The 10,106-nt window shown below is 31.2% G+C and overlaps 2 pseudogenes; one reads left to right on the top strand and one right to left on the bottom strand.

Annotated features, from left to right (window-relative positions):
- Window positions 1–524: 524 nt before the first annotated feature.
- On the top strand, window positions 525–2,409 carry LOC128396718 (rho GTPase-activating protein gacU-like; annotated as a pseudogene).
- A 2,691-nt stretch (window positions 2,410–5,100) lies between these two features.
- On the bottom strand, window positions 5,101–9,828 carry LOC128396715 (natural resistance-associated macrophage protein 2-like; annotated as a pseudogene).
- Between the last annotated feature and the right edge of the window lie 278 nt (window positions 9,829–10,106).

Genomic DNA, 10,106 nt, shown 5'->3' with positions numbered 1-10,106 from the left:
TGTTGAGTTGAATGATGATGATGACTTGATGAGATAGACGATGAGATATTAAGCTATCAAAAATGGAAGCAAATGAAGGCACAACAGTCAAGGGCACAAAGCACTAAGGAAAAGTTACCATTCAATATGGAGCAGTAGATATAAGTATCACAACCGTCAAGTGAACACAGTTTGAAGAAGAAGCAAAAAGTAGGCTAAACATCACATTGAGAAACCAAGACCAATAGAAATGAGAAGAGTAAAATGAGCTTTTAGCAAAAGACCAAAAAACGTTACCGAAAGGTGATGGATACTAAAGAAAAGCAAAGCATAAAGAAGAATAGAAGATTTTGCTGTTGAAGAGAAAAAAGAGAAAGGAAGAGGAAAAATAAAGAAAGAAAAGTAATGATGGTGATGAGATGAGATGATGAAGACGATGCGAGAGAGAGAGAGGCAAAAAATTGTAAACAGTTGTTGTTTTGGTTCAGACAGAATTTCTTCCCAATCGATTGTACTTATGTGACAAAGGTTATAATTGTCAAAGATACCAAAATCTCCAGCAAGAATATCTTTTACACTCTTAAGAACATTTAAAATAATCAAACAGAAACTGAATGGTTATCAATATTAATCGTTTGATGTCCTACTTGCAACAATCGTTAACCTGTTGTGTCTGTGGTAATTTACTTTATGTTCCCATGTCATCAACAGTCTCATCCTGTCAACATCATGTCTGTAAATCTTGTGTTGGAGGTAAAATGAGACTTAAACCTTCCTGTTCTTGGTGTAAAGATCATTCAAAGTTTATCGAAAATATTCAACTTCTTTTACAATGTTATAAACAATTGGCTTCATTTATTTTATCCTCATCGATTGTTGATAATTGGGGTTATCTAGTATGCGAAACAAATCGCCTCATACTCATCGTTACAAACAATTTTAATGGTCCAACCACATTTAGACAATTACTTGACGAAGGATCCAATTTCCATGATAAATACACTTTTCAGAGCCGCCGCCATTACGAGCTTCAATCGTCAAACAAATGGTCATAACAATAACAACACCAACCAACAACAACAGCAATCATCACAATTATAATGCTCAACATCCTGGACAACAACAAACCAACAACAACAACAACAACAACAACAACAACAATAACATCAACAACAATGGCACCAATAATCATCATGGAAACGTTTCAAATCATTTACAAATTAATCTTAATTCATCATCATCATCATCTTCCCATCATTCATATTCCCTTGCCGATGGAGAGACCAGAAATAGTATCAATGTTAAAACTGAATAATGTTAAAAGTTACAACAATTTAAATACTAATGGTAATCGAATCAGCAGTATCACCAGTATTGAAATGGTATTAATATTGTCGGTAATTTACTTCATCGATAACCCTTAGTGAGGCCATTAACGGGGATAACACGAAAACAGGTATCATACTTAAAGCGGGTTCAGCTCAAGCTTTACTTTAAATCGTAACATAATCAAAGCAGATTCAACACAATTAAATAAAATATTAACCGGAACATTATCCAACAATTCAGTGACCAACAACAACAGTAACAATAATAATAATAACACCAGTACAACTCTAACCAATAACAATAGTAATCAAACACCATCGGTAAATCGTAAGGTTCGTAGAGGATGTCGATGTGGCCTGGCCACTCGAATCCTGGTAAATTGGCCTGTTGTGGTCAACGATGTCCATGTTATGTTGAAAGTAAAGCTTAATCAATGTAAATGTCGCGGTTGTCGTAATCCAAATAAGGTGTCAATTTAACGACAATTAATCTAACTTCATCTTCAACCGGTTCAATGTTAACATCATCATTAACATCATCGACACCATCAACTTCATCAATAACATCAACATCCAATATAATCACTCCATTAATCACTTGACAACCTCAAACTCTCTGGCAACATCATCATTTACATCAGCATCTAAACAAACGGAATCGGCTCTAATTACAATTCCAAGTTTGATAGCTGCTAATCTTCAAATTCCGATAATTGTTAATAGCGACGAGTATTAAAAGGTTGGTGGTAACAATCAAGTTCTCGTGACAACGGGAAGCATGAGAGAAGAATCAACAACACTAATCGACGAAGATAAAAGTACAAATGATTTAACCTTAAGTTCACAGATAATTTAATTCATCCAAATTGATCAAACCAACTTTAGAGAAAAAATCAATTCCTGATCCATCTAATTTTCAATTTGTACATAAATTTGTGTACAATTTAACTGATTGTTAATAATTTTCAAATAACCAAAATCACATCACATCCTAAAACCATTGATTAGACTCATAATTGATTATATTTTGCTTCTGAAAACACAATTACTTAAACACTTTCCATTGTATCATGTAAATGCAATGTAATCATATTATTATTTTACCATCTAAATAATTATCAAATGATGGTGATGAGATGAGATGAGATGATAAAGATGATGAGAAAGAGAAAGAATGAAAAAAAGTAAACGGTTGTCGTTTTTGGTTCAGACAGAATTTCTTCCCAATCGAATACGAATAAGATTTTCCATCTTACAAAGAGTAACCAATGAAGCAAACTCTTCATCTCGAATATTTAATTTGAAATCAGTTCGTCCTCGAATGATTTGTAAATTCGGAAGTGAGACCTTTTTAACATGAACTTGACTGATCAAAACGTATCCTGTCACCTCTCGTATTTCGTTTAAAAGCTAAGATCGAAATTTTCATCTTCCAACCAAGATAATTCCTGGTTACCATCGACATAAGTACAATTGGTATACCGATTTCTTAAATTTTGGTAATGGTGTTAACGATTTGAACTGACATTCGTCCACTTGTACCAATAAATATTTTACCCTTTTTGATGGAAGATGTTGAGGTTGAATCATAAGGAGAATTAGATTAGGATGATGACGATTAGGAAGAAGAAAAAGAAGAAGAAGAAGATAATGATAGAAGAGATTGACTCAAAATGGAATCAAATGTAGTTACAAAGATAATTACAAAATATACACAGAAAATAATGTACGACAATTAAGTATCTTCCTTGATATTGTCATTATATTTTCCTGTTAAATTAGATAAATATTAAAAAAAGAGAGACAGACAACTTGGTGATAAATGGGATGATAAAGACGATGAGATATTAAGCTATCACAAATCTTTCTCTTTCATTTTCTTTCATTCTTTTCATCTTTCTTCTTTTTGCTCTTTCTTTCTCTTTCAATCTCTTTCTCTTTCTCTTTCTTTCTTTCTGTTTCTTTCTTTTTGAATCGCGCACTTAAAAAACTCACTGCGCTTGCGTACATAAAAAAACTTCGATTCAGAATTCCTCATGAACGGATGTTCAGATTTTGTTCTGACTATTTTTCCGTTTTGTAGGATTTTTTGCTGAATTTTTTGATACCTTTACCTCTCATAGACTCCTTTTAGCTTGAGCGTAATCTTTACCCAAAATTTTGACAAATCTTATTCAAGAATGTAGATTACCACTGCAAGTATTTAAAGCACTTCCAACCTGCTCATTAATTGTAAGTAATAATCAAAGTCTAATAAAATTGATTAATTTTATTGATTTATTATAATTTGTACTTGAAATTGATAAAATAAATTGTCAACATGAAAGTTAATTAACTTGCACTTTGAGAAAGTTTAACTTTTACCTTTGGTGTGACAATTAAGTTAATCAACTGATTCATTGTAACAATTGACATTAAATGAGTCAACCTTATCAACCAGGTACATTGAAACTCAATTAAAAATTAAAGTAAATATTACAATCTAATTAACTAATAATCAAAACCAAAACTCAACGAGTTAAAAACTAATCGATAATTTTTCTGGTTCATTGATGAACAATCGATGTATCGATGTATCGATATTTTGCGAAAAGAATTTTCCGATTGTGTCTCCCTCTATTTTGCTGAATTCTAACTAGTCTCGACCTTCTCAATCTCAAGTTGATTTTTTTTGTTCTATTGTTGATTAAATTTGATTCTTAATTTTAATTGTGTTTTAAACGTTTGTTTTAATTAATTTAAAATGAATTTCGCAATCCGTCGATTGTTTTCTCCAAAGAATTTGGAAATTCTTCAAAAGAGGTTATTCTTATCCTTGGAAACAAATTCCTTGTTACTCCTCCTCGAACACCGATCTCAGTTGCTGAACGAATTGGTTTGTTTACTTTATTATTCTGTTCAGTTACTTCGTTCCAATATGGATGTATCATCTTCGACTTTACCGTAACCAAAGCTACGAGGATTGGATTGCTTACCAAAATAGATGGTCCAGTAAAGATTAGACGGACAATGGACCTAAATAGAAACATGATTAGTCTCAATAGATTATTGTATCAATGTATCAACATTTTGTTTCTCTCCTAAGAAGCTTTAACCTATTCTAGTCTTAATCGTAACCATTTCAAACAAATGGACGATTTAATTTATCTAAACCAAATTCAATAAGAATTGATGCCGATTTAATTGTTCTGTCAATCAAAGATTGGAAACTATTTACAATTAATGTTTTACTTGACAAAATTATTAGCTAATTGTAAATTTTTGTCTCAAAATCGTCAACCTTAAATTATAATTTTAATCGATGATTAAATGTTAGATATACTTGGATTTTATTAATCTCTTGTATGAATGAAGTAATTAAGTTGATCTAAATTGTCCGGGAAAGTAAACAAACCAACTGAATTGAAAATTAATAAGCTTTTAATAGATTTTCAATCACATCAAATGGGATAAATTAGAATCCAATATGAGTATAAAGACAATTAGTGTAAACTTGATACAATTAAGAGGACGAAATGATTTATACAAATTAAAGAGGAACAAACAACAACAAAAAAGGTAGAAAAAGCAATTATAATCAGTAGATTGGAATTGTCTTCGAGGAGGAAAAAGTTCTAAGTATAAAAAAGTTTTGTAAACATCAATTCAGTGATGATTATTTGTTTCTTTCGGTTATAAAAATACTGTTTACAGTTGATGTAATCATTTGATTCTCTTCGACTCAATTTGATTGTTTTTCTGTGTTTTTACATCCATTAGGTATTAGTATTGGAAAGAAAAGAGAAAGAGAGAGTTAATTACTTCAAATTAGTATTTATATTATATAAATTAGTCAAGATAATTAAGCTAATGGAGATGGTGATTGTCCTCGATCTGAAGGTGAATTTTCACCGGCTAAATGTTCATGTTCAATTGAATGTTCTTCCCTCATGTGTTTACCAACAATCGGTAGAACTGTTAACCAATCGCAACCAATTACTACTAAGAAACAACCAACCTGAAGAAGAGAATTAAAAAATAGATTAGAATTGATGATAATCATGGTAAATTCTGTTAAACTTACTAGATAAACAACGAAAATAAGGTAAAGATGACAAATATCAGCGTTAACAGGATGACCCACCATGACGGGAAAATTGTCTTTAACAAATGAGCCAACGAAAAAATATTAATCGATATGACGACAATTGAAAGTATCGATGCAATCATTATATTGGTAAAATCGTTTCTAAATTGACCCATCACTTTTTTAGATGAGGTAAAGGTGAGTGTTGGTAACAAGGCAAAAGGTAATTGTAAGGACATTAGAGTATTTAAAGGTCATTCATTCCGTTAAATCTTGTTGTCGGTAGTAGGCGATAAAAGAGTTGGACAAATGGCAATGGTTCGGGTGAGAAGGACTCGTTTCCATCGAGCCCAATGAAGGTCAAGAACCTTCCATAGCAAATTGACCAGAATATGTTCCGGTCATTGTTGAACTTTGACCAGCAGCAAATATACCGACAGCCCAAATGTAGAGAGCAGGTAAACCAAAGTAACAACCAAGATAAATTCCCTGAAATTGAAATAAATAACAATTTAAAAAGAGTAATTAACCGTTGGAATATTAATCCAATTAATATAAATTCTTACAGCTTTGAATAGATCAGCATCAGAGTTCGTCATTATTTGGGAAAGTACCGTTAGGAATTGGATAATTGATTCCAGAGCATTGAGCATTCTGTAAAATAACAACAAAGAATCACAAAATATTATACAACTGAACAGTTCGAACAATATTTAGGACAATTGAGTATTCAAATTCGCTGAAAGTTCAAAATTCATTTGGCCACAGATTCATACAATCAAGAGTTAGAGTAGACATTAAGTAAACTCTACAAATGGTGAATTGAAACTGAGTCTAAATTACAAATAAATTGATTGTGATTAAATACACATAACAGTTGTTAGAGCTAATTGATCCATTTAAATTCATTCCTAAATTGTAACTAATTGAACGATTGCTGATTAAAGTGATATAAGAATTAGGTTCATTATGACGTTAGAATTGTTATCACGATAATTTCGTTTATAACCTCAAAGAACCTCAATAATTTTTCATCTAATTAATATAATTGGAGGTGAGAAATTTCATAGATTCGATGATAATCGTTAGAGTGTTAATGATTATATGACTTGATGATTTCAAGAAAGAGTAATAATATAACGATAACTACGACTGAAAGTTTTATGAATTTTGTTTTCTTCAAATAATCAGATGAGAAATAAGGTTGATGGATATTGATTAACTTCATGATGAATTGCATGTTAACATGATAATCGCTTTCTGCCTCGTCATTTACTGTTATTTTTCCTCTATCTCTCTCTCTCTCTCGGCAGCAGAAATAATCAAACGTAGGACAATTTAATTTAGCTGATTGTTGTTGATTAAGTCATGCTATGGTTTCATGTATCCAGAATTGAATAATTAGTGTTGAAAAATATTACAAGAAATCAACATGACACATAATTGAGACTGACGTAAAGATTTGATTGTTAATTTGGTGACAATGTTGCTCCAATTAATAAATCATTAATTAGTGAAACCATTTCATCATAAATAATAAATGATTTTTGAGACAATTCAATTGATATTTTTCTGTTGTATTCCTATGAAACTATGAGTTCCAACTGATAATTAGTAAATCATTTCGGGAATTAGTTCATTCAACATAATTATTATTACATGACCTTCTAGACAATCGTGACAATATTTAAACAATTAACATCAATCTCCCTAGACAATCAATTTTAATTGTCCCGGATTTGATTTAGTTTAGCTGATTAAACATATTACACAAGATGAATTAGTTTAATTTTACCTGGTAAATTATCAAATATATCAAAACAAATCTCAGTTTTTTTTGCGTCAAACTAATTAAATGCCTTTAATGTTTGATTACAATTAAAATAATCAAACGATTAACAATATAAAAACACAATAGAGAAGTGAATATGAATCTAAGCTGATAAAACGTTAATCAAGAGTTAATTGTTCCCAAATGAAATTATTATAAGTGAACAAATTGTAAAAAGTGATAACTGATTCATTGTTATATTCATGAATCAGGGACAATTAATCAATAATTGAAATTATCATGATTAAGTTACAATCCAATATTAACTTGATTAGATGGTAGCCTTCATTGTAGATCCTTGATTTCAATTAATCAAGAAAAAAATGAGCAGCAAAACAAAAAAACTCAAGATCTCAAACTTGATTAGATTGAATTTCGTTGAAAATTTTTACGGTAAAAGTTTTAATTGTTAACAATTAAAAGTAAATAATAAGGTAAATAGAGGATAAAAAAACTCATTGATGTAACTAATCATTAACTATTATTTGTTATAAGATGAATATGAAAAAAAAAACAAACAACGATGATAACTACAGGTGATCAAATTAACAATCGACAGTGATTATCATCGATTGACAATTAATTTGTACAATATAAAGCTATCTCATTTGACGATAGTTGTTAATTGTTACTTTTCCATCAACAATTGAGACAGAAAAAAACAAATAGTTAATCATCAAGTGATGTATTCTCATGTATTCCAAGTGAATGAGAAAAAAGAAAAGAAAATGTCGACTAATCTTATTCGCAATCGAAAAAGTAAAGAAGAAGAAAAAAGACAGAATTAGGAAGAATTAGGAAGAAGAATAATTATCATCATCAGTATCATCTCTTGATATCGATGAGGTCCAAGCCATTTAAAGAATCAAAGAGCTGATAGAATGAACCGAAAAAAAAATTATTCTCAAAACAATCAACAAGTAAACAAGGAAACTGGAAAAGTTAATAGAATCAACTAATCAATTAGATGGTGGAAATCTATCAAAGAAAATCTTATTTCTTTGAGTACATTGAACCTCAAGTATTTTCGGGTTTGCACCGAGCAACAAAACACCACAAACTCACCACTTGAGAATTGGTGACACCGTACAATCCATGAGCAAACACCGATGTGACGGAAATGTTTATTAGCAGAGAAACTCCCAGCGCAATAAAGGCTTCAATGAAAACGTATCTATTGGCATCTTTCACCTCGGCGGCATTGGAGCGATCAATTTTCCTAGACTATAACAATGAAACAAGAAACGGGAAAAAAAATAACATGAGACAATAAAAGAAAATATCTTTCCATGAAAATGGATTGTAACAATTTAGCATTAATTGTTGGTTGGAATCACTCTTGTTGTTGTTGTTTACCTTGACTAAAGCCGAGTGAAGGTAAAGATTGTGAGGCATGATGATTGCACCTATTATTCCGACTGCTTGCATTAATGCTCCGTATTGACAGTTAGCGCACCAAGGAATTAAAAGTCCAGAACCAACGCTAACAGGGTCAGGTTTTACTCTGAAAAATTCATAACCAAAAGTAAAGGCCATGATGGTGATGAGTAGACCAAAGAAGGCTTCGAGTTTCCTTAGTCCATATTTATCCAGAAATAGAAAGGTAAATGTGTCACAGATCGTTATTAATACTCCGACAAAAACTGATATTCGACCTTGTGTAAGAATGTTTATCGCTATGGCAGTTCCGATAACCTCTTGCATATCCGAACCAATGATGGCGATTTCAATCATAATCCATAATAAGATCCTTGGTAATTTAGGATAACGACGATAACAAAGTTCAGCAAGATGTAAACCAGTTACGGTTCCAAGACGAGCCGCTAATCGTTGCATTAAAAGCCCCAAAAAAGTGGACCACATTAACACCCACAATAGATGATATTGAGCAACTGTACCAGCCTGAAGATCAGATTCAATGTTACCAGGGTCAAGATAAGCGATACTCATAAGGAAACCAGGACCAGTGAATTGCCATAATCGCCTCCAGCTAAAATTGTACTAAACAAGAAGCAAAACAAAAAAGGTAACAATCAAATTAATAAAATTGTCAATCTATTGAAGAAGATGTAAATTAAACTTACATCATTTGGAGGAGGAATTTCAATACATTCATTGAAATAAGTTTCTAATTTTTCTTATCATCAGGTTGAAAGGTTAAATCAGTTCGATCCACCTCATCATTGGCTTCTCGAAATGAACTTGATCTATTTTTGACATGTTGTTTATCTGAAGAGCTATTTCCACCTTCATAAACAGGATTAACTGCTCCATAGTGGATTAAATCATCTTTATTAAGATTAACACTGGATTTAGATTCATCCATAATTAGTAAAACAGGTAAAATAATCAAGGTTAATCCAAGATTATGATGAAAACGGTGGTGATTATATGGAGATGAGTAAACACTTAAATTGAATGGTTGGTTAATCTTTTAACCATTGGCAAACAATTGAAAATAATATAAACACTGAAAAAGGAACCAGCAAGATAATCAACTAATTAAGTACCCGAACACATACTAAATTGTTGAAGGATTTTCATTGCTTCTATAACGTTTTGATGATGAAAATATGATGATAATGATGATCCAAAATGAGGGAGAAAACGTTTAAATAGATGATATTTTTGGTCACCAGAAAGAGAGAGAGTAAACACAATAGGTAAGAACAGAATTAACAAAATTTTCCAACAAAATTGATTAAAAGTTTAATTAGTGTTAAATTACTAGTTGATTGATCAGTTTACTTTTTCCAATATCAACCAACCCAATAAAAGGTTTTCTAATATTCATCTCTCTCTCTCTCTCAAACACACTTTCAGGTAAAAGAAGCAACAACAAAAAGGAAACTCTCTCTCTCTCTCTCTCTCTTTTTCTTTGTATCTTTACTGGATCACAGTT

Source organism: Panonychus citri, unplaced genomic scaffold, assembly GCF_014898815.1.
Source record: "Panonychus citri isolate SS breed McGregor unplaced genomic scaffold, ASM1489881v1 Contig00026, whole genome shotgun sequence".
NCBI classification, from domain to species: domain Eukaryota; kingdom Metazoa; phylum Arthropoda; class Arachnida; order Trombidiformes; family Tetranychidae; genus Panonychus; species Panonychus citri.
This window is presented reverse-complemented; position numbering and strand designations above follow the sequence as displayed.